General features: G+C 33.2%; 1 protein-coding gene across 1 annotated transcript in view; it reads right to left on the bottom strand.

Moving 5' to 3' along the window:
* The window catches only part of LOC144438143 (sphingomyelin phosphodiesterase 3-like), a 191,344-nt gene that overhangs the window by 112,271 nt on the left and 55,031 nt on the right, over positions 1–24,042 (bottom strand). The window lies entirely within an intron of this gene.

Below are 24,042 nucleotides of genomic sequence, written 5' to 3'. Positions count from 1 at the left end.
ATTTTTACATCTAATTTGCATATCACTCATGGCATCATTGTATGCTTAATATTTCCTCGTCCATACATCCCTAGATGCATTCCCATTAAATTTCAGTCTAATCTGCTCAGTGGTTTTGAAATTATAGATTTTTGACCAAAAAGACACATTTTTAGCCCTAATTTGCATATCACTGATAGGACTATCATATCATGAACAATTCTTAGTAAAAACACCCTGAAGAATGTTTCACCCAAATTTCAGCCCAATCTGCCCAGTAGTTTTTGAGTTTAAATTTTTTGACCCAAATCACAAACCGGTGGTAAGATGTTTTGATTTGAACAATTTCCCAACTACTGACCACCCAAGGTAATAGACCCACCAAATATCATGGCAATCGGTTCAGCGGTTTTTAACTTTAAGTTTGTTACACACACACACACACACACACACACACACACACACACACACACACACATATCCACACACACAGAGAGACAGACGCCAGGCGATCCCTATAGCACTACTGAACCTCAGTTCAGTTGTGCTAAAAAGGATTGGTTCAACTTTAATTATAACAATGTTGCATAGACTACACTTTCCATACATCGATCCCTGCATAGACAACACTTTCCATACAACCCTGATCTTTGTGGTTGTAAAAACATGGCCAAATGAAACAACAGCAAAATTATAACAGTATTATATTATACTTTGGTTTTAAAAATCTACTTCTGGCAAAATACTTTTATTATAATAAGTATAAACCTCTGTCACAGTTGGGTATACTTGATTTGGGCTACAATTTGTTCCATGATATAACTCATGTGTATCACTAACTGTACCAAAATCTCACATGTATCACTAACTGTACCTAAATCTCACATGTATCACTAACTATACCTAAATCTCACATGTATCACTAACTGTACCTAAATCTCACGTGTATCACTATAACTATACCTAAATCTCACATGTATCACTAACTATACCTAAATCTCACATGTATCACTAACTGTACCTAAATCTCACATGTATCACTAACTGTACCTAAATCTCACGTGTATCACTAACTGTACCTAAATCTCACGTGTATCACTAACTGTACCTAAATCTCACATGTATCACTAACTGTACCTAAATCTCACATGTATCACTATCTATACCTAAATCTCACATGTATCACTAACTGTACCTAAATCTCACGTGTATCACTAACTGTACCTAAATCTCACGTGTATCACTAACTATACCTAAATCTCATATGTATCACTAACTGTACCTAAATCTCACATGTATCACTAACTGTACCTAAATCTCACGTGTATCACTAACTGTACCTAAATCTCACGTGTATCACTAACTGTACCTAAATCTCACGTGTATCACTAACTGTACCTAAATCTCACATGTATCACTAACTGTACCTAAATCTCACATGTATCACTATCTATACCTAAATCTCACATGTATCACTAACTGTACCTAAATCTCACGTGTATCACTAACTGTACCTAAATCTCACATGTATCACTAACTGTACCTAAATCTCACATGTATCACTAACTATACCTAAATCTCACATGTATCACTAACTGTACCTAAATCTCACATGTATCACTATCTATACCTAAATCTCACATGTATCACTAACTGTACCTAAATCTCACGTGTATCACTAACTATACCTAAATCTCACGTGTATCACTAACTATACCTAAATCTCACGTGTATCACTAACTGTACCTAAATCTCATGTGTATCACTAACTGTACCTAAATCTCACATGTATCACTAACTGTACCTAAATCTCACATGTATCACTAACAGTACCTAAATCTCACATGTATCACTAACTATACCTAAATCTCACGTGTATCACTAACTATACCTAAATCTCACGTGTATCACTAACTGTACCTAAATCTCATGTGTATCACTAACTGTACCTAAATCTCACACGTATCACTAACTGTACCTAAATCTCACATGTATCACTAACTGTACCTAAATCTCACATGTATCACTAACTGTACCTAAATCTCACGTGTATCACTAACTATACCTAAATCTCAGGTGTATCACTAACTGTACCTAAATCTCACGTGTATCACTAACTGTACCTAAATCTCACATGTATCACTAACTATACCTAAATCTCACATGTATCACTAACTGTACCTAAATCTCACATGTATCACTAACTATACCTAAATCTCACGTGTATCACTAACTGTACCTAAATCTCACATGTATCACTAACTATACCTAAATCTCACATGTATCACTAACTATACCTAAATCTCACATGTATCACTAACTATACCTAAATCTCACGTGTATCACTAACTGCACCTAAATCTCATGTGTATCACTAACTGTACCTAAATCTCACATGTATCACTAACTGTACCTAAATCTCACGTGTATCACTAACTATACCTAAATCTCACATGTATCACTAACTATACCTAAATCTCACGTGTATCACTAACTGTACCTAAATCTCACATGTATCACTAACTGTACCTAAATCTCACATGTATCACTAACTGTACCTAAATCTCACATGTATCACTAACTATACCTAAATCTCACATGTATCACTAACTGTACCTAAATCTCACGTGTATCACTAACTGTACCTAAATCTCACATGTATCACTAACTGTACCTAAATCTCACGTGTATCACTAACTGTACCTAAATCTCACGTGTATCACTAACTGTACCTAAATCTCACATGTATCACTAACTGTACCTAAATCTCACATGTATCACTATCTATACCTAAATCTCACATGTATCACTAACTGTACCTAAATCTCACGTGTATCACTAACTGTACCTAAATCTCACATGTATCACTAACTGTACCTAAATCTCACATGTATCACTAACTATACCTAAATCTCACATGTATCACTAACTGTACCTAAATCTCACATGTATCACTATCTATACCTAAATCTCACATGTATCACTAACTGTACCTAAATCTCACGTGTATCACTAACTATACCTAAATCTCACGTGTATCACTAACTATACCTAAATCTCACGTGTATCACTAACTGTACCTAAATCTCATGTGTATCACTAACTGTACCTAAATCTCACATGTATCACTAACTGTACCTAAATCTCACATGTATCACTAACTGTACCTAAATCTCACGTGTATCACTAACTGTACCTAAATCTCACATGTATCACTAACTATACCTAAATCTCACATGTATCACTAACTGTACCTAAATCTCACGTGTATCACTAACTATACCTAAATCTCACATGTATCACTAACTATACCTAAATCTCACATGTATCACTAACTGTACCTAAATCTCACATGTATCACTAACTGTACCTAAATCTCACATGTATCACTAACAGTACCTAAATCTCACATGTATCACTATCTATACCTAAATCTCACATGTATCACTAACTGTACCTAAATCTCACGTGTATCACTAACTGTACCTAAATCTCATGTGTATCACTAACTGTACCTAAATCTCACATGTATCACTAACTGTACCTAAATCTCACATGTATCACTAACTGTACCTAAATCTCACATGTATCACTAACTGTACCTAAATCTCACGTGTATCACTAACTATACCTAAATCTCACGTGTATCACTAACTGTACCTAAATCTCACGTGTATCACTAACTGTACCTAAATCTCACATGTATCACTAACTATACCTAAATCTCACGTGTATCACTAACTGTACCTAAATCTCACATGTATCACTAACTATACCTAAATCTCACATGTATCACTAACTATACCTAAATCTCACATGTATCACTAACTATACCTAAATCTCACGTGTATCACTAACTGCACCTAAATCTCATGTGTATCACTAACTGTACCTAAATCTCACATGTATCACTAACTGTACCTAAATCTCACGTGTATCACTAACTATACCTAAATCTCACATGTATCACTAACTATACCTAAATCTCACGTGTATCACTAACTGTACCTAAATCTCACATGTATCACTAACTGTACCTAAATCTCACATGTATCACTAACTATACCTAAATCTCACATGTATCACTAACTGTACCTAAATCTCACGTGTATCACTAACTGTACCTAAATCTCACATGTATCACTAACTGTACCTAAATCTCACGTGTATCACTAACTGTACCTAAATCTCACACGTATCACTAACTATACCTAAATCTCACGTGTATCACTAACTGTACCTAAATCTCACATGTATCACTAACTGTACCTAAATCTCACATGTATCACTAACTGTACCTAAATCTCATGTGTATCACTAACAGTACCTAAATCTCACGTGTATCACTAACTGTACCTAAATCTCACGTGTATCACTAACTATACCTAAATCTCACATGTATCACTAACTGTACCTAAATCTCACGTGTATCACTAACTATACCTAAATCTCACGTGTATCACTAACTGTACCTAAATCTCATGTGTACCACTAACTGTACATAAATCTCACTTCAGCTACTGTGTTACACACACTTTAACCAGTATTTATTTCCATTGTTTAGGGAACCCAATAAAGTTATGTCTACTAACCCTGTATCACCCATTCCCTCTAAAATAAACTTACAAAACTTGGTTAGCCTAGCTTAGAAGAGGTTACCTGTATTGGCATGTCGGGTGAGGAATTATAGGAAGTTTACAAAAGTAGGAGTTTCAAAAATGTTGAAACAATTGTCTCTGACTGAGTCGTATTATCTCACTAACACACCCATGGTTTGGGCAAGGTACCAATAATACCTCATTCAAAAGAAAAGTATTAAAAACTAAATGCAGGAGTTGTTGATTGACTATGACACTGTTGATAGATGACATAAATTTGCTAATTATCAGCTAATATGTAATAAGCATGGCACCTTATGGAAGACTTAACATACAGATATGCGGAAGTCACAGGCTGTACCAGACTGGCGTTAAATCTTTGAGATTAGTCTGTTTTCAATACACATGCACGCAATGAATAGTAGTTCACAGGAAGATAGCCTGGCTTTGACATTTGTAGACTATACGTACATGTAATTTGCTAAATTGATAAATTCCAACGTTTTCATTTCCTGTTTAATTATGCTTAGTACTTAAATAAGTAGTCTATCAACCATGACAAAAGGAATGCAGATGTCCCATTTTCATTATATTTGATTCACAATATCTATAACATTAATAATTTATTCTTGTTAAAGGTAACCAGGTCTGGTTTGGAAGGTTTGTTTTGACGACAAAGACAAAAGAGGAATTAATTTTGAATAATTTAGGAAAAAAAGTTGAAGCCATAGCACTCACAATTATGTTGACAATTGAGTGTCACTCTGTGTGACATGGCAAATCCTGTCAATTATCTTCAAGTTGAAATTATTTCCTTCTTCAGCTCACAATCTCACAAGCATAGATTGATTGAGATTTTCCTTCCTATCACTGTGTCTGCTGCAATTTCTAGGCTCAATGTTCAAACACAGAAATAGTAGCTATGACAACAATATAACCAAGGTGTTTACACCAGATGCATGTCTAAATGTATTTTCTTTGTTCCTATTTATATATTATGTTACTGAGGTACATACAATGGCATAGTGAAATTCAAATCATTGCAAATTCTATAGACTCTAATTAATACTGCCATTCTCATTCCTCCTCTTTATCATTATAATGTATGATAATTTATCACTATTTAAAGGGGCATAAGTTGAGTTTATATGTGTTTAGAAGTAGTATTTGCTGCATATTTAAAAGGTACTCACAGTATTGTACTTACTGAAGTATATGTTAACCATCACTTATAATTGACTGAACTCAAACCTGGTATTAAGATATAATCCATAAATGATCCAATTCCAAAATTTGTACATGTATATCTCTGTATATCAAAAAATGTTCAGAAAATCCATACTATGCAATCAGCTGTTCTAACCATGCCAGAAGACAATTGTGACGTTACAGAAGACATTAAACTCAGCTTTATACCACTGGAAATGTATGAAAATATATGCCAAGTCTCCTTGTCTCGTTTCATTTTCATTACCCATCAAAACTTATCAACAAGGTATAGATTACTACCTGAATGAGAAGGACTACAAATGATCAATTGTCAGAGAGTAGAGAATTCCCCAGTTCACAGAAGACCGGCCCTCATGCTATCCCTTGGCTCAGGAACTCTGCAATAGCTATACTGTTGTATATCGTGCAATTATTAACTTAAGGTATTGTCCCTTGGCTCAGGAACTCTCTGCAATAGCTATACTGTTGTATATCATGGAATTATTAACTTAAGATATTGTCCCTTGGCTCAGGAACTCTGCAATAGCTATACTGTTGTATATCATGGAATTATTAACTTAAGATATTGTCCCTTGGCTCAGGAACTCTCTGCAATAGCTATACTGTTGTATATCGTGGAATTATTAACTTAAGATATTGTCCCTTGGCTCAGGAACTCTCTGCAATAGCTATACTGTTGTATATCGTGGAATTATTAACTTAAGATATTGTCCCTTGGCTCAGGAACTTTCTGCAATAGCTATAATACTGTTGCTCAGGAACTCTGTACTAATAGCTATACTGTTGTATATCGTGCTAATATTATAATAGTATATTGTTATCCGAGTAAACACTGAAACTTTCAAAAGTGTCTAAAAAGATAATATATAGTGCTCTAAAGATTTATAAAAAGTTACCACTGGTTTGTAAAAACCTGGGTAGTTTCCTCACCCCAGGGGGTGGAAGAATTTACATATGTCTGTTGCCAACTGTTTGACTACATTCTTACTTGCCACATCCTTCTTTCTTAGTTGTGACCTCTTTATAGGACAATATCTTAAGTTAATAACTGCACGATATACAACAGTATAGCTATTGCAGAGAGTTCCTGAGCCAAGGGACAATACCTTAGAGTTAATAACTGCACGATATACAACAGTATAGCTATTGCAGAGAGTTCCTGAGCCAAGGGAGTACAATACCTTAAAGTGTACATGCAAAGGTTGATAATTTTTTTCATAATTATGTTTATTTTGCCATAAAAATAAATGAAATTGAATTCATACCTCTAAATATTATGCACACTGGCAAGAAAGTCGCAAACATACTTGCCCCTTTAATCCCCTCAGCTTCGACTAACTTCGGCACGTCAGCCAGCACACGAAAGGTGTCAAGGTCCCACATGTTACAAAAGCCTTCTAAGCCTTTGTGTAATGTTTACTTATGAATTACTAATTACGCTCGCCATATAGTATTATCTGTAACTGTACATATTGTTGTGTACCAGTTTAGTCTTCCAGCAACAATGGTTCCTCGGTGTTTTGTCTGTGGGTGTAGCAGCACCCGCAGTGAAACGATCACCCTACACACATTTCCGAGTGATATAACTGTAGGTAATGGGTACGGTGAAGGCAGTAAATGTTACTGGTGCATGTAGCCATGATCAAATCGAAAAAAAGGAAAACATATAAAATAATTTGAAATGATGTTTTCATGAATAAAGAAAGCAGGTTAGCTTCATAAAATATTTTCAGTACGACAGCAATTTTTAGGAAACAATGCGTAGTCCGATTGTATGTTTTGATTTCCATGTTGCTGAGAGTCGATCGTTTTCATTTCGATACATCACAGTCATGTACATACAGTCACAATCATATCAAGGTAAAAAGACGCAACGCTCATTATAATGTTGCTATTTTTGTTTCCATTGTTTTGTCTACCTGAACAATTACTGTCATGCCCAAACACATGTCCAAAGTGGATGGACATAGCAAAGTACAGTCAACACTTCACGCTCCCAGGTCAAATGTTCAATGTCACACATACACCTACATGTAGTGTTCAATGTCACACATACAACTAGTGTTCAATGTCACACATACAACTAGTGTTCAATGTCACACATACGTAGTGTTCAATGTCACACATACACCTAGTGTTCAATATGTCACACATACAACTAGTGTTCAATGTCACACATACACCTAGTGTTCAATGTCACACACACGTACAACTAGTATTCAATGTCACACATACACCTAGTGTTCAATGTCACACATACACCTAGTGTTCAATGTCACACACACAACTAGTATTCAATGTCACACATACACCTATAAGTGTTCAATGTCACACACACCTAGTGTTCATTGTCACACACAACTAGTGTTCAATAATAATAATAATAATAATAATAATAATAATGTTGGTTCTTATATAGCGCTTTCCCACTCTGTGCTCAAAGCGCTTTACAATTAAGCTGCACAACTCAGATATTGATTTTGTTCACTTCTGACAATGTCACTATAGATTTTGTAACAGCTGTATTGTGAATTTGTAGTGTCAACTAGGAACAGACTGCATGTTCACATCTACCTGCCTTATTTTGCTTACTTTTGTTTCACATGAAGAATAGGTTTATTATCCAATATCATGTTCATTCACTGTTACAGTATCACTGTGAGTGCTGTTTCTTCACAGTGACACAAGTCAGAAGACAAGTGGCAAATTGCAGAAACGGCATGAACAGTGATACGGTGAATGAACATGATATCGGGTAATGACCGATTTATGCATTTATGATATGCTTGATGTTCATCAGGATTTCCATACAAAAAAATACAAAGCTGCATCCGGAATCTTGCATCACACAGCTGCAATGTCAATGCCAGGTGACCTTCACACAGAGTACATTTGATATTAAGATATTCACAAATCAATTTATTTCTGTAATAAACTGAACACAGCTATGGTTCATTATATGTTTAGCAGTTGTGTGCTAGTTATTGCAGAACATATCAAAAGTACTGGATTGGGTGTTATAAAATAATTGTAAACTAAGTACTGGTTTCATTTGGATTGGGTGTTATATATAAATTATTGTAAACTATAATTCTTTAAGCATGCATAGGCTAAAGCTTCATTTTGTATATAATTTGACTTGAGTTGAATGTGCTTTAAATTGGCAGTAGACATTTCCAACACAATGTTTCTATTAGAGGACATATTAAGATAATGGAACTCAACTAGTAGAGTTATAGTGGGTAAAATGTTGTCCTGTTGTCAACGTATTCTTGTAACTAAGCATTATTTATTGAGACTTACTGACTACCAGACAATCAACAGGTGGTCACATAATTGTTTTCAAAAAATTAACTGAAAATTCACAATAATTGCTACGGATAAGTAATTGAATCAGCAAGTCTCCTTGTGATTTGATTCAGGTACTGAATCCACTGTGCACAGTGGTAAATTTAACCATCAACAGTTGGATATATATAACTTACATATCATTAATGTCTAGCAGGCAAATTAGGCCATACATTTTGATTATGATGCCAGTTTATCAGACAATTCAGTGTCTGCTAGCTAGCTAGAGTCAATTTACAATCATGTTTATATATGTCCTATACAAATCTGTCATGGGGGTGCCAGGAAATTGACTGCCTACTAACTAAAGGTATAATGACTGCATGTACCTTTATATCATTGTTGTCATTAAGGTATAATGACTACATGTACCTTTATATCATTGTTGTCATTAAGGTATAATGACTGCATGTACCTTTATATCATTGTTGTCATTCAAGTATAATGACTACATGTACCTTTATATCATTGTTGTCATTCAAGTATAATGACTACATGTACCTTTATATCATTGTTGTCATTCAAGTATAATGACTACATGTACCTTTATATCATTGTTGTCATTCAAGTATAATGACTACATGTACCTTTATATCATTGTTGTCATTCAAGTATAATGACTGCATGTACCTTTATATCATTGTTGTCATTAAGGTATAATGACTACATGTACCTTTATATCATTGTTGTCATTCAAGTATACATTTTGCCTTATTTTCAATTCCATCAGTGTTTCATCTCTCATTGTCTTCATTTTTCTTCTTGATTCTGGACATTTTTATGTTAGATTTCTACTTTACAACTTTCAATCAGTAAGAAACCAAATAAGAACATTCACCCAAAGTTGCCATTAAAGTCTGTGAGTTATTGCTATCAATTGAAATTAAGAACCCAATAATAGGAAATGATTATATTTTACAATCTGACTGACTGAATTAATAATGATTTGTATGAGATGAGATCCATGTACTGTTAACAAATATTTCTCTATTATCAAGTTACTAAAGTGAGATGAATGAAATCTTATGTTAAGTGAGCCTGAAGGTCAAGTTTAGGTCAAAGAGGTCCCTATGCATAAAGGGCATTATAGCTAATATATTCATATGTGGAAAATTCAAACTGCTGTAAGGAGCATTGACTAATACGTTCATTTCTTCATCCCATTTTGCACTGAAAGTTTTATATGACTCTCTCATATTTCATATATGCTGAGTCTAAATGCAGTGATATGATTACAACTGCACAATGGGAAATGCTGCTGACGCACAAAGATACCACAACCTCTTCACCAGTACAGGCAAAGATATCTATTCAAAATTGCATGACAAGTGAGAAAAAGAAGTTATACCTGGCGACCAGTGGCCAACCCAAGCAGCCCTGCACTCACACGAATACTACCTGGGTGTGTTATATCTCAGTTAACAGTAAGCAATGGCAGACAGTAGTAATTCTGACTTGGAGTGTTATATCTCAGTTAACAGTAAGCAATGGCAGACAGTAGTAATTCTGACTTGGAGTGTTATATCTCAGTTAACAGTAAGCAATGGCAGACAGTAGTAATTCTGACTTGGAGTGTTATATCTCACTTAACAGTAAGTAATGGCAGACAGTAGTAATTCTGACTTGGAGTGTTATATCTCAGTTAACAATAAGCAATGGCAGACAGTAGTAATTCTGACTTGGAGTGTTATATCTCACTTAACAGTAAGTAATGGCAGACAGTAGTAATTCTGACTTGGAGTGTTATATCTCAGTTAACAGTAAGCAATGGCAGACAGTAGTAATTCTGACTTGGAGTGTTACATCTCAGTTAACAGTAAGTAATGGCAGACAGTAGTAATTCTGACTTGGAGTGTTACATCTCAGTTAACAGTAAGTAATGGCAGACAGTAGTAATTCTGACTTGGAGTGTTACATCTCAGTTAACAGTAAGTAATGGCAGACAGTAGTAATTCTGACTTGGAGTGTTATATCTCAGTTAACAATAAGCAATGGCAGACAGTAGTAATTCTGACTTGGAGTGGTACATCTCACTTAACAGTAAGTAATGGCAGACAGTAGTAATTCTGACTTGGAGTGTTATATCTCAGTTAACAGTAAGCAATGGCAGACAGTAGTAATTCTGACTTGGAGTGTTACATCTCAGTTAACAGTAAGTAATGGCAGACAGTAGTAATTCTGACTTGGAGTGTTACATCTCAGTTAACAGTAAGCAATGGCAGACAGTAGTAATTCTGACTTGGAGTGTTACATCTCAGTTAACAGTAAGCAATGGCAGACAGTAGTAATTCTGACTTGGAGTGTTATATCTCAGTTAACAATAAGCAATGGCAGACAGTAGTAATTCTGACTTGGAGTGTTATATCTCAGTTAACAGTAAGTAATGGCAGACAGTAGTAATTCTGACTTGGAGTGTTATATCTCAGTTAACAATAAGCAATGGCAGACAGTAGTAATTCTGACTTGGAGTGTTATATCTCAGTTAACAGTAAGCAATGGCAGACAGTAGTAATTCTGACTTGGAGTGTTACATCTCAGTTAACAGTAAGCAATGGCAGACAGTAGTAATTCTGACTTGGAGTGTTATATCTCAGTTAACAATAAGCAATGGCAGACAGTAGTAATTCTGACTTGGAGTGTTATATCTCAGTTAACAGTAAGCAATGGCAGACAGTAGTAATTCTAACTTGGAGTGTTACATCTCAGTTAACAGTAAGTAATGGCAGACAGTAGTAATTCTGATTTGGAGTGTTATATCTCAGTTAACAGTAAGTAATGGCAGACAGTAGTAATTCTGACTTTAAGTGTTATGTCCAATGGCAGACAGTAGTAATTCTGCTTGACAGAATTTATCTGAGAGGGGTGAATCTTCTTTCAATGATGACTTTACATGTTTGATAGTCTGATTTGGTGTTTTATATAGGTATAGTGTCTTACAATAGCAGTAATAGTGAAAATGTTAAGTGATTTTGGAGAGTATATTGGATTCAAGTTGATAATCAAATTCTATTGCCGATTCGGATCTCAAGAAAACTAGTTCTACTGCTGTTACAAGTTGATATCAAAATTCCTCTAATGATAACTCAAAAAAATAATTATTCGAACCAGGCATAATGTTCCAATTGCCATTATACTTGTTCAATTGCGTATTAGATTATTATAAATTTCCGACTGTAGTAAATCTACAGATAATGACGCTTGTCTGAATTAATGACCAAGATAGCAAGTAATGAACTATTAGGCATTTATGTGGTCTTTGCTACAGAGTCAATGAAAAGCTTTCTGTGTAACTTATGAGATTTTAATCCACAAAGATCTGAGGAGACGAGTATAAAATCAAATGTAGATACTCAGAGCATTAACATCTCATGATTTCCACATCACTGAATGCATTTCTTAGACATGTTCAATTTTCTGCTAGCCCAGTAGATTGCAGGTAATCATGACTGGTATTTTTTCATAATTTTATCAAAATATTTATAATAAGAATATGGTTATTTAGAAAGTGCATAGGGACATTTTTTTATTTTAACTAACATCATGCTATCAACAATTCTACTTCCACATACATTACACATTAAACTTACACAAGAATCACTAAATGTGGTACACTGGTAAGCAAAATCAAGTTGTTATAAGTGTCAACACATTTGACCAGAGGTTTGAAAGGTCAATCACTTTATTATAAGTCACTGTTGCTATCTTTGAAGTAGACACTCTCAATTCTGCTGTTGCTATAGAATATACATCCTGTTATCACTACACAATAGACTATAACTAATAAGTTATGACAGATAAGGTAATATGACATATATATCCTGTTATCACTACACAATAGACTATAACTAATAAGTTATGACAGATAAGTTAATATGACATATATATCCTGTTATCACTACACAATAGACTATAACTAATAAGTTATAACAGATAGGTTAATATGACATATATATCCTGTTATCACTACACAATAGACTATAACTAATAAGTTATGACAGATAAGTTAATATGACATATATATCCTGTTATCACTACACAATAGACTATAACTAATAAGTTATAACAGATAAGTTAATATGACATATATATCCTGTTATCACTACACAATAGACTATAACTAATAAGTTATGACAGATAAGTTAATATGACATATATATCCTGTTATCACTACACAATAGACTATAACTAATAAGTTATAACAGATAAGTTAATATGACATATATATCCTGTTATCACTACACAATAGACTATAACTAATAAGTTATAACAGATAAGTTAATATGACATATATATCCTGTTATCACTACACAATAGACTATAACTAATAAGTTATAACAGATAAGTTAATATGACATATATATCCTGTTATCACTACACAATAGACTATAACTAATAAGTTATGACAGATAAGTTAATATGACATATATATCCTGTTATCACTACACAATAGACTATAACTAATAAGTTATAACAGATAAGTTAATATGACATATATATCCTGTTATCACTACACAATAGACTATAACTAATAAGTTATAACAGATAAGTTAATATGACATATATATCCTGTTATCACTACACAATAGACTATAACTAATAAGTTATAACAGATAAGTTAATATGACATATATATCCTGTTATCACTACACAATAGACTATAACTAATAAGTTATGACAGATAAGTTAATATGACATATATATCCTGTTATCACTACACAATAGACTATAACTAATAAGTTATAACAGATAAGTTAATATGACATATATATCCTGTTATCACTACACAATAGACTATAACTAATAAGTTATGACAGATAAGTTAATATGACATATATATCCTGTTATCACTACACAATAGACTATAACTAATAAGTTATAACAGATAAGTTAATATGACATATATATCCTGTTATCACTACACAATAGACTATAACTAATAAGTTATAACAGATAAGTTAATATGACATATATATCCTGTTATCACTACACAATAGACTATAACTAATAAGTTATAACAGATAAGTTAATATGACATATATATCCTGTTATCACTACACAATAGACTATAACTAATAAGTTATAACAGATAAGTTAATATGACATATATATCCTGTTATCACTACACAATAGACTATAACTAATAAGTTATAACAGATAAGTTAATATGACATATATATCCTGTTATCACTACACAATAGACTATAACTAATAAGTTATAACAGATAAGTTAATATGACATATATATCCTGTTATCACTACACAATAGACTATAACTAATAAGTTATGACAGATAAGGTAATATGACATATATATCCTGTTATCACTACACAATAGACTATAACTAATAAGTTATGACAGATAAGTTAATATGACATATATATCCTGTTATCACTACACAATAGACTATAACTAATAAGTTATAACAGATAAGTTAATATGACATATATATCCTGTTATCACTACACAATAGACTATAACTAATAAGTTATAACAGATAAGTTAATATGACATATATATCCTGTTATCACTACACAATAGACTATAACTAATAAGTTATGACAGATAAGTTAATATGACATATATATCCTGTTATCACTACACAATAGACTATAACTAATAAGTTATGACAGATAAGTTAATATGACATATATATCCTGTTATCACTACACAATAGACTATAACTAATAAGTTATGACAGATAAGTTAATATGACATATATATCCTGTTATCACTACACAATAGACTATAACTAATAAGTTATAACAGATAAGTTAATATGACATATATATCCTGTTATCACTACACAATAGACTATAACTAATAAGTTATGACAGATAAGTTAATATGACATATATATCCTGTTATCACTACACAATAGACTATAACTAATAAGTTATGACAGATAAGTTAATATGACATATATATCCTGTTATCACTACACAATAGACTATAACTAATAAGTTATAACAGATAAGTTAATATGACATATATATCCTGTTATCACTACACAATAGACTATAACTAATAAGTTATAACAGATAAGGTAATATGACATATATATCCTGTTATCACTACACAATAGACTATAACTAATAAGTTATAACAGATAAGTTAATATGACATATATATCCTGTTATCACTACACAATAGACTATAACTAATAAGTTATAACAGATAAGTTAATATGACATATATATCCTGTTATCACTACACAATAGACTATAACTAATAAGTTATGACAGATAAGTTAATATGACATATATATCCTGTTATCACTACACAATAGACTATAACTAATAAGTTATAACAGATAAGTTAATATGACATATATATCCTGTTATCACTACACAATAGACTATAACTAATAAGTTATAACAGATAAGTTAATATGACATATATATCCTGTTATCACTACACAATAGACTATAACTAATAAGTTATAACAGATAAGTTAATATGACATATATATCCTGTTATCACTACACAATAGACTATAACTAATAAGTTATGACAGATAAGTTAATATGACATATATATCCTGTTATCACTACACAATAGACTATAACTAATAAGTTATAACAGATAAGTTAATATGACATATATATCCTGTTATCACTACACAATAGACTATAACTAATAAGTTATAACAGATAAGTTAATATGACATATATATCCTGTTATCACTACACAATAGACTATAACTAATAAGTTATGACAGATAAGTTAATATGACATATATATCCTGTTATCACTACACAATAGACTATAACTAATAAGTTATAACAGATAAGTTAATATGACATATATATCCTGTTATCACTACACAATAGACTATAACTAATAAGTTATAACAGATAAGTTAATATGACATATATATCCTGTTATCACTACACAATAGACTATAACTAATAAGTTATGACAGATAAGTTAATATGACATATATATCCTGTTATCACTACACAATAGACTATAACTAATAAGTTATAACAGATAAGTTAATATAACATATATATCCTGTTATCACTACACAATAGACTATAACTAATAAGTTATAACAGATAAGTTAATATGACATATATATCCTGTTATCACTACACAATAGACTATAACTAATAAGTTATAACAGATAAGTTAATATGACATATATATCCTGTTATCACTACACAATAGACTATAACTAATAAGCTATAAATGAAGGGTTAGCCACATAAAGTATCTTGTTATATACAATTCTCAAGAAGGAGCATCATGATAGCAAAGACAAGCTGTTGCTATGGCTGTTACTATAGTTACTGCTACGTGATGCATGTCTGAATGAATGAATGGAACAACCTTGTTATTCAAAAAGAAATGTTTTGTTATAATGATCTCATTCTACAGATTAAACTCTGCTAGAGGCAAGAATTTTTTTCTTTTCACTTTCAAAACCTTAACAATATGTGAAGTACGTAATCATGAAAAAATTTACTTTTCATGACTACTCAATGCAGTTTTCCAACATTTTCATATGAAGTCCATAATAGTGTTTTAAAACAGTCTCATATGGAGTCACAATCTGATTAAAATCCGATGTGGTGAAAGCGGCTAGATGTCCTTATTTACCTCTATTCATCGTGTTGTGACATTTATTTTGTTCGGAGTGATCGCCGCCTTCCAACATCTGAACTGGTGTAATCTACAATCCCGTTTGAATCTCGCGCTTTTGAATAGCCAAATAAAACTTGACAGGATGTTTTGCAAACAGCAGGACACCACTTCCCATTAAAGGCCATTCCAACGATTAGATCAGATGAAGTAACCATTTTCACTGGGTAGCAACATTGCAATTCAAATTGTAAAACATTTAACTGTCTCTGCAAAACATAGTTTGAACGAGAAATTGTATTTACCAGTTCTCATGCTTTTTAGCCTTCAAGTTGTTTCTGTCGAGTCTATATATTCACACGTTTCTGTAATTTATACAAGTTGATTTTGACTGTGACATCGCACCACGCCTTTGACATGCATGTTTCAACTATCATCTACAAACATCTACAAATTCGTTTGGAATTACTAAACTATTGCTGAATAGTTATTTCAGAGGACTGAACTTTTGATTTTCACGTTAATAGAAGGATTGAATCAACATCAGTTGAACGAGCAACTTGTTGCTACTGCCGAAATAAATGTTCGCAATACCACGCTATCTACGACAATTTAGTCCAAGTTTAGAGGTCACTTCACGTCATTCCGAACTCCGACATTAATTATGGAGCCTTCAAGACCTAAGAAATATTCAGAGGTACCCCAATCCCTCAAATTCAGCAAAAGTAGAAACAAATATATGCAAAAAAGCACAGAAACAGAATAAAAAACGATCAAAATAACAACAACCGCTACAATTAAATATGCAGCTCCCCTATCTAAAATGGCTGACTTCTATCAACTACAACACAATGATTATATTATTTATGTTGCTGATGAGTTTTTTTAGGTATTACATGTAACCCATATGGACAATATTTTTCCTGCTCAAATAAGAACTGTTTCAACCTATTCCACTTCGATATAAACAGAGTCCAGGGATAAAATACATGTGTACTACTTCCTATATAGTACTGGCTACTATAGGTAATTCGTAACATGAACCGTGAAATAATCCTGGGAATATTTAATTTGATAAGAATAAAAATGAGATTAAGAAATGTATCTTTATTTGGCCAAAGACTAGCGCTTCAGTCAAGGGAATAAACATGTCCTGAATTACTAGTACCCACCTACTACTATAAACTCTTGGGGCATTTGGGCCTGTCATTGACACATGGCATACATCAGGATTATGTAGTCTTGTTGACATACGTATCCATACTGCAACCACTTTCAATTCTCTGTTCCTGAGTAAATCCAATGCAAAAAAGACAGTGAAAAACTACAGAGGAATCAAAGCAGAGATTTCTTTAGAACCAAAAGCTGTTCAGCCGAAATCGTTCAATCAAAGTTCTACTCTTTCAGTTTTACAATGTGTCTGTTACTTTAAAGAATAAAGTCTTAAAACTAACCTGAATCATTAGGTTGAAGAGCTCAGTTTGTAACCCAGTCTACTTTTAGTTGTCTTAATTCTGTGATTCTGTCACTTAATCAAACAAAGCTCTTAAAAGTTGTGTAAAACGATTGTGATTCACTTCATCCCAATTTCAACTTGTCCCATTTCAACTTGACCCAATTTCAATTTGCCCCATTTTCAACTCGCCCCATTTTTAACTCATCCCATTTTCAACTCGCTCCAACAACACTAGTAAATGTTTATAAATCTAAATAATACATGGACTCAAAGTACAGGAACCGAAACAATTACATGATTTTACCTACCTGACGCAGTTGAAGTGTAGCAAATGTAGCATTTCGTAGCAGAATGTGGTGTGGGTTTTGGCTATCAGTAAGTGTTTGCGAGATCTAGAACTTACACTAGCACAACAACTTTCCTCAGTCATGGAATATCACTTTTCACATTAGGACTTAATGTTTACAACCCAAATAAGAAATAACAACTCATTGAAAATGACATAATCCCCGTTATGATTGGGTTTTAAGGAACTGGCAGTTTATGTTATCATTTTCAAACCTGGTTAATGTTGTTTGGCCTCATATGGTTGTTTTTGATATCACTACTCTGTTCAAGCATGTCTGAGTTATGGCTTTGGACATGAAAACTGCGCCAATAAAATGGCTGCCAGGCAGCCATATTGGATCGTATCACGACAACAATGAATATGCACATGTATGTCATATGCATAGAACACTGTCCTAATGCCAACTTTGAATGAGATCTGTTCAAGCATGTCTGATTTATGGCTTTGGACAGGGAAAATTTGCAAACAAAATGGCTGCTAGGCTGCCATATTGGATCGTATCATAAAACAAATTGATGTGCATATGTATGCCATAATATGTTGTCCCTGTACCAAGTTTGAAAAAAATTGGTCCAGGCATCTCCAAGAAACAGCTCAGGACGGACGGATGGACGGATGGACGGAACCCAATCCATAAGTCCCCGCCAGACGAACTAATAATGATAATAACCAGGGGGAATATTTAGTGACTGACACACTTACGAGTTCCACGCGTACGGGTTTTGGAGACGTGTCTCCTCTCCCTAGTTAATGAAACTAAGTACTGTAGTATGTGTTTACAGCGCAAGTGGTACTTCATTAGTGGAATACGAGATACCACACACCCTCCAAACTGAGTACTAATAGTACTAGTTTCGATTTCATATATGCCAGGTAAATTATATTGTAAAGAGTTGGGCGAGTTGAAATTGGACGAGTTGAGTGGGCCGAGTTGAAATGGGACGAGTTGAAATTGGGACAAGTTGATCCGTCACCGTGTAAAACAACTAAAAGACACAATATCCTCACAATTTTCTAAGAAACTTGATGGTACATCTTTTGGGAATGAATTTATTAAACAAATGTAATAATTGTACCTAATACATGATGTATCTTTCATCTACCGGTATAGTATCAGCTTTTGTTCACCTATAAAGCTCATGTACAAGTTCAAGTATCAAACAGATGTTCCCTCCCACTGTCCATGACGTTTTTCCACTAAATCCAAGACCTAAGGTGTTAGAAATATTCACTTTCTCTAAACTTGAAGACCCCAAGGGATGATCACACAATGTCATACAAGCTCAATAAGCAAACTTTGTTCATTTTAGGGGAGGGGGTCTGGCATCAATACGATTGCTGAATTTCATTTTCGCACTTAAACCAAGTTTCAAAAACTTTCAAATCTTCAGTGATAAAAGCTTCAAAATCTGTAATTACTACTGTAATGTTAAATTAAAATTTACGTCTAATGTGAGATACAGTGCTGGGTTTATGTTAGTATTCTATTGTGAGATACAGTGCTGGGTTTATGTTAGTATTCTAATGTGAGATACAGTCCTGGGTTTATGTTAGTATTCTAATGTGAGATACAGTGCTGGGTTTATGTTTAATGTGAGATACAGTGCTGGGTTTATGTTAGTATTCTATTGTGAGATACAGTGCTGGGTTTATGTTAGTATTCTAATGTGAGATACAGTCCTGGGTTTATGTTAGTATTCTAATGTGAGATACAGTGCTGGGTTTATGTTTAATGTGAGATACAGTGCTGGGTTTATGTTAGTATTCTATTGTGAGATACAGTGCTGGGTTTATGTTAGTATTCTATTGTGAGATACAGTGCTGGGTTTATGTTAGTATTCTATTGTGAGATACAGTGCTGGGTTTATGTTAGTATTCTATTGTGAGATACAGTGCTGGGTTTATGTTAGTATTCTATTGTGAGATACAGTGCTGGGTTTATGTTAGTATTCTAATGTGAGATACAGTCCTGGGTTTATGTTAGTATTCTAATGTGAGATACAGTGCTGGGTTTATGTTAGTATTCTATTGTGAGATACAGTCCTGGGTTTATGTTAGTATTCTAATGTGAGATACAGTGCTGGGTTTATGTTAGTATTCTAATGTGAGATACAGTGCTGGGTTTATGTTAGTATTCTATTGTGAGATACAGTGCTGGGTTTATGTTAGTATTCTAATGTGAGATACAGTCCTGGGTTTATGTTAGTATTCTAATGTGAGATACAGTGCTGGGTTTATGTTAGTATTCTAATGTGAGATACAGTCCTGGGTTTATGTTAGTATTCTAATGTATGATACAGTGCTGGGTTTATGTTAGTATTCTAATGTGAGATACAGTGATGGGTCTATGTTAGTATTCTATTGTGAGATACAGTGCTGGGTTTATGTTTAATGTGAGATGCAGTGCTGGGTTTATGTTTAATGTGAGATACAGTGCTGGGTTTATGTTAGTATTCTAATGTATGATACAGTGCTGGGTTTATGTTAGTATTCTAATGTGAGATACAGTGCTGGGTCTATGTTAGTATTCTATTGTGAGATACAGTGCTGGGTTTATGTTTAATGTGAGATACAGTGCTGGGTTTATGTTTAATGTGAGATACAGTGCTGGGTTTATGTTAGTATTCTAACATGAGATACTGTGCTGGGTTTATGTTAGTATTCTAATGTATGATACAGTGCTGGGTTTATGTTAGTATTCTAATGTGAGATACAGTGCTGGGTTTATGTTTAATGTGAGATACAGTGCTGGGTTTATGTTTAGTATTCTAATATGAGATACAGTGCTGGGTTTATGCTTTTAGTATTCTATTGTGAGATACAGTGCTGGGTTTATGTTAGTATTCTAATGTGAGATACAGTGCTGGGTTTATATTAGTATTCTAACATGAGATACAGTGCTGGGTTAATATATTAGTATTCTAATGTGAGATACAGTGCTGGGTTTATGTTAGTATTTTGATGTGTTTACCATCATCTCAGCATTATAAACCAGGTTCATAATTTTAGAACTTATTATTATTAATAATGTTTACCATTAAGTTTTTACATTGCATCGACCATCGTGGTGTCACCACTACAATTTCTTCAAGGTTTACATCATATATAAACATGTGATGTCGCACTTGATTACAATTGTTGGCTATGTTTCAATCACGGATGATTACAATTGTTGGCTATGTTTCAATCACGGATGATTACAATTGTTGGCTATGTTTCAATCATGTTTGATTACATTTGTTGACTATGTTTCAATCACAGATGATTACAATTGTTGGCTATGTTTCAATCACGGATGATTACATTTGTTGGCTATGTTTCAATCATGTTTGATTACATTTGTTGGCTATGTTTCAATCATGGATGATTACATTTGTTGGCTATGTTTCAATCACGGATGATTACATTTGTTGGCTATGTTTCAATCATGGATGATTACAATTGTTGGCTATGTTTCAATCACAGATGATTACATTTGTTGGCTATGTTTCAATTATGGATGATTACATTTGTTGGCTATGTTTCAATCACAGATGATTACATTTGTTGGCTATGTTTCAATCATGTTTGATTACATTTGTTGGCTATGTTTCAATCACGGATGATTACATTTGTTGGCTATGTTTCAATCACAGATGATTACATTTGTTGGCTATGTTTCAATCACGGATGATTACAATTGTTGGCTATGTTTCAATCATGTTTGATTACATTTGTTGGCTATGTTTCAATCACGGATGATTACATTTGTTGGCTATGTTTCAATCACGGATGATTACATTTGTTGGCTATGTTTCAATCACAGATGATTACATTTGTTGGCTATGTTTCAATCATGGATGATTACATTTGTTGGCTATGTTTCAATCACAGATGCAATGATTACAATTGTTGGCTATGTCTCAATCATGGATGATTACATTTGTTGGCTATGTTTCAATCACGAATGATTACATTTATTGGCTATGTTTCAATCACAGATGATTACAATTGTTGGCTATGTTTCAATCACAGATGATTACATTTGTTGGCTATGTTTCAATCATGGATGATTACATTTGTTGGCTATGTTTCAATCACGGATGACTACATTTGTTGGCTATGTTTCAATCACAAATGATTACAATTGTTGGCTTTGTTTCAATCATGGATGATTACATTTGTTGGCTATGTTTCAATCATGGATGATTACATTTGTTGGCTATGTTTCAATCACAAATGATTACAATTGTTGGCTTTGTTTCAATCATGGATGATTACATTTGTTGGCTATGTTTCAATCACAGATGATTACATTTGTTGGCTATGTTTCAATCACAGATGATTACATTTGTTGGCTATGTTTCAATCATGGATGATTACAATTGTTGGCTATGTTTCAATCACAGATGATTACAATTGTTGGCTATGTTTCAATCACAGATGATTACATTTGTTGGCTATGTTTCAATTATGGATGATTACATTTGTTGGCTATGCTTCAATCATGGATGATTACATTTGTTGGCTATGTTTCAATCATGGATGATTACATTTGTTGGCTATGTTTCAATCACAGATGCAATGATTACAATTGTTGGCTATGTCTCAATCATGGATGATTACATTTGTTGGCTATGTTTCAATCACGAATGATTACATTTATTGGCTATGTTTCAATCACAGATGATTACAATTGTTGGCTATGTTTCAATCACAGATGATTACATTTGTTGGCTATGTTTCAATCATGGATGATTACATTTGTTGGCTATGTTTCAATCACGGATGACTACATTTGTTGGCTATGTTTCAATCATGGATGATTACATTTGTTGGCTATGTTTCAATCACAAATGATTACAATTGTTGGCTTTGTTTCAATCATGGATGATTACATTTGTTGGCTATGTTTCAATCACAGATGATTACATTTGTTGGCTATGTTTCAATCACAGATGATTACATTTGTTGGCTATGTTTCAATCATGGATGATTACAATTGTTGGCTATGTTTCAATCACAGATGATTACATTTGTTGGCTATGTTTCAATTATGGATGATTACATTTGTTGGCTATGCTTCAATCATGGATGATTACATTTGTTGGCTATGTTTCAATCATGGATGATTACATTTGTTGGCTATGTTTCAATCGCAGATGATTACATTTGTTGGCTATGTTTCAATCGCAGATGATTACATTTGTTGGCTATGTTTCAATCGCAGATGATTACATTTGTTGGCTATGTTTCAATCGCAGATGATTACATTTGTTGGCTATGTTTCAATCACGGATGATTACATTTGTTGGCTATGTTTCAATCATGGATGATTACATTTGTTGGCTATGTTTCAATCACAAATGATTACAATTGTTGGCTATGTTTCAATCATGGATGATTACATTTGTTGGCTATGTTTCAATCACGGATGATTACATTTGTTGGCTATATTTCAATCACAGATGATTACATTTGTTGGCTATGTTTCAATCACAGATGATTACAATTGTTGG

Source organism: Glandiceps talaboti, chromosome 7 (genome assembly GCF_964340395.1).
Source record: "Glandiceps talaboti chromosome 7, keGlaTala1.1, whole genome shotgun sequence".
NCBI classification, from domain to species: Eukaryota; Metazoa; Hemichordata; class Enteropneusta; family Spengelidae; genus Glandiceps; species Glandiceps talaboti.
The sequence above is the reverse complement of the archived record's forward strand: the minus strand, read 5'-3'. Positions and strand labels throughout refer to the sequence as shown.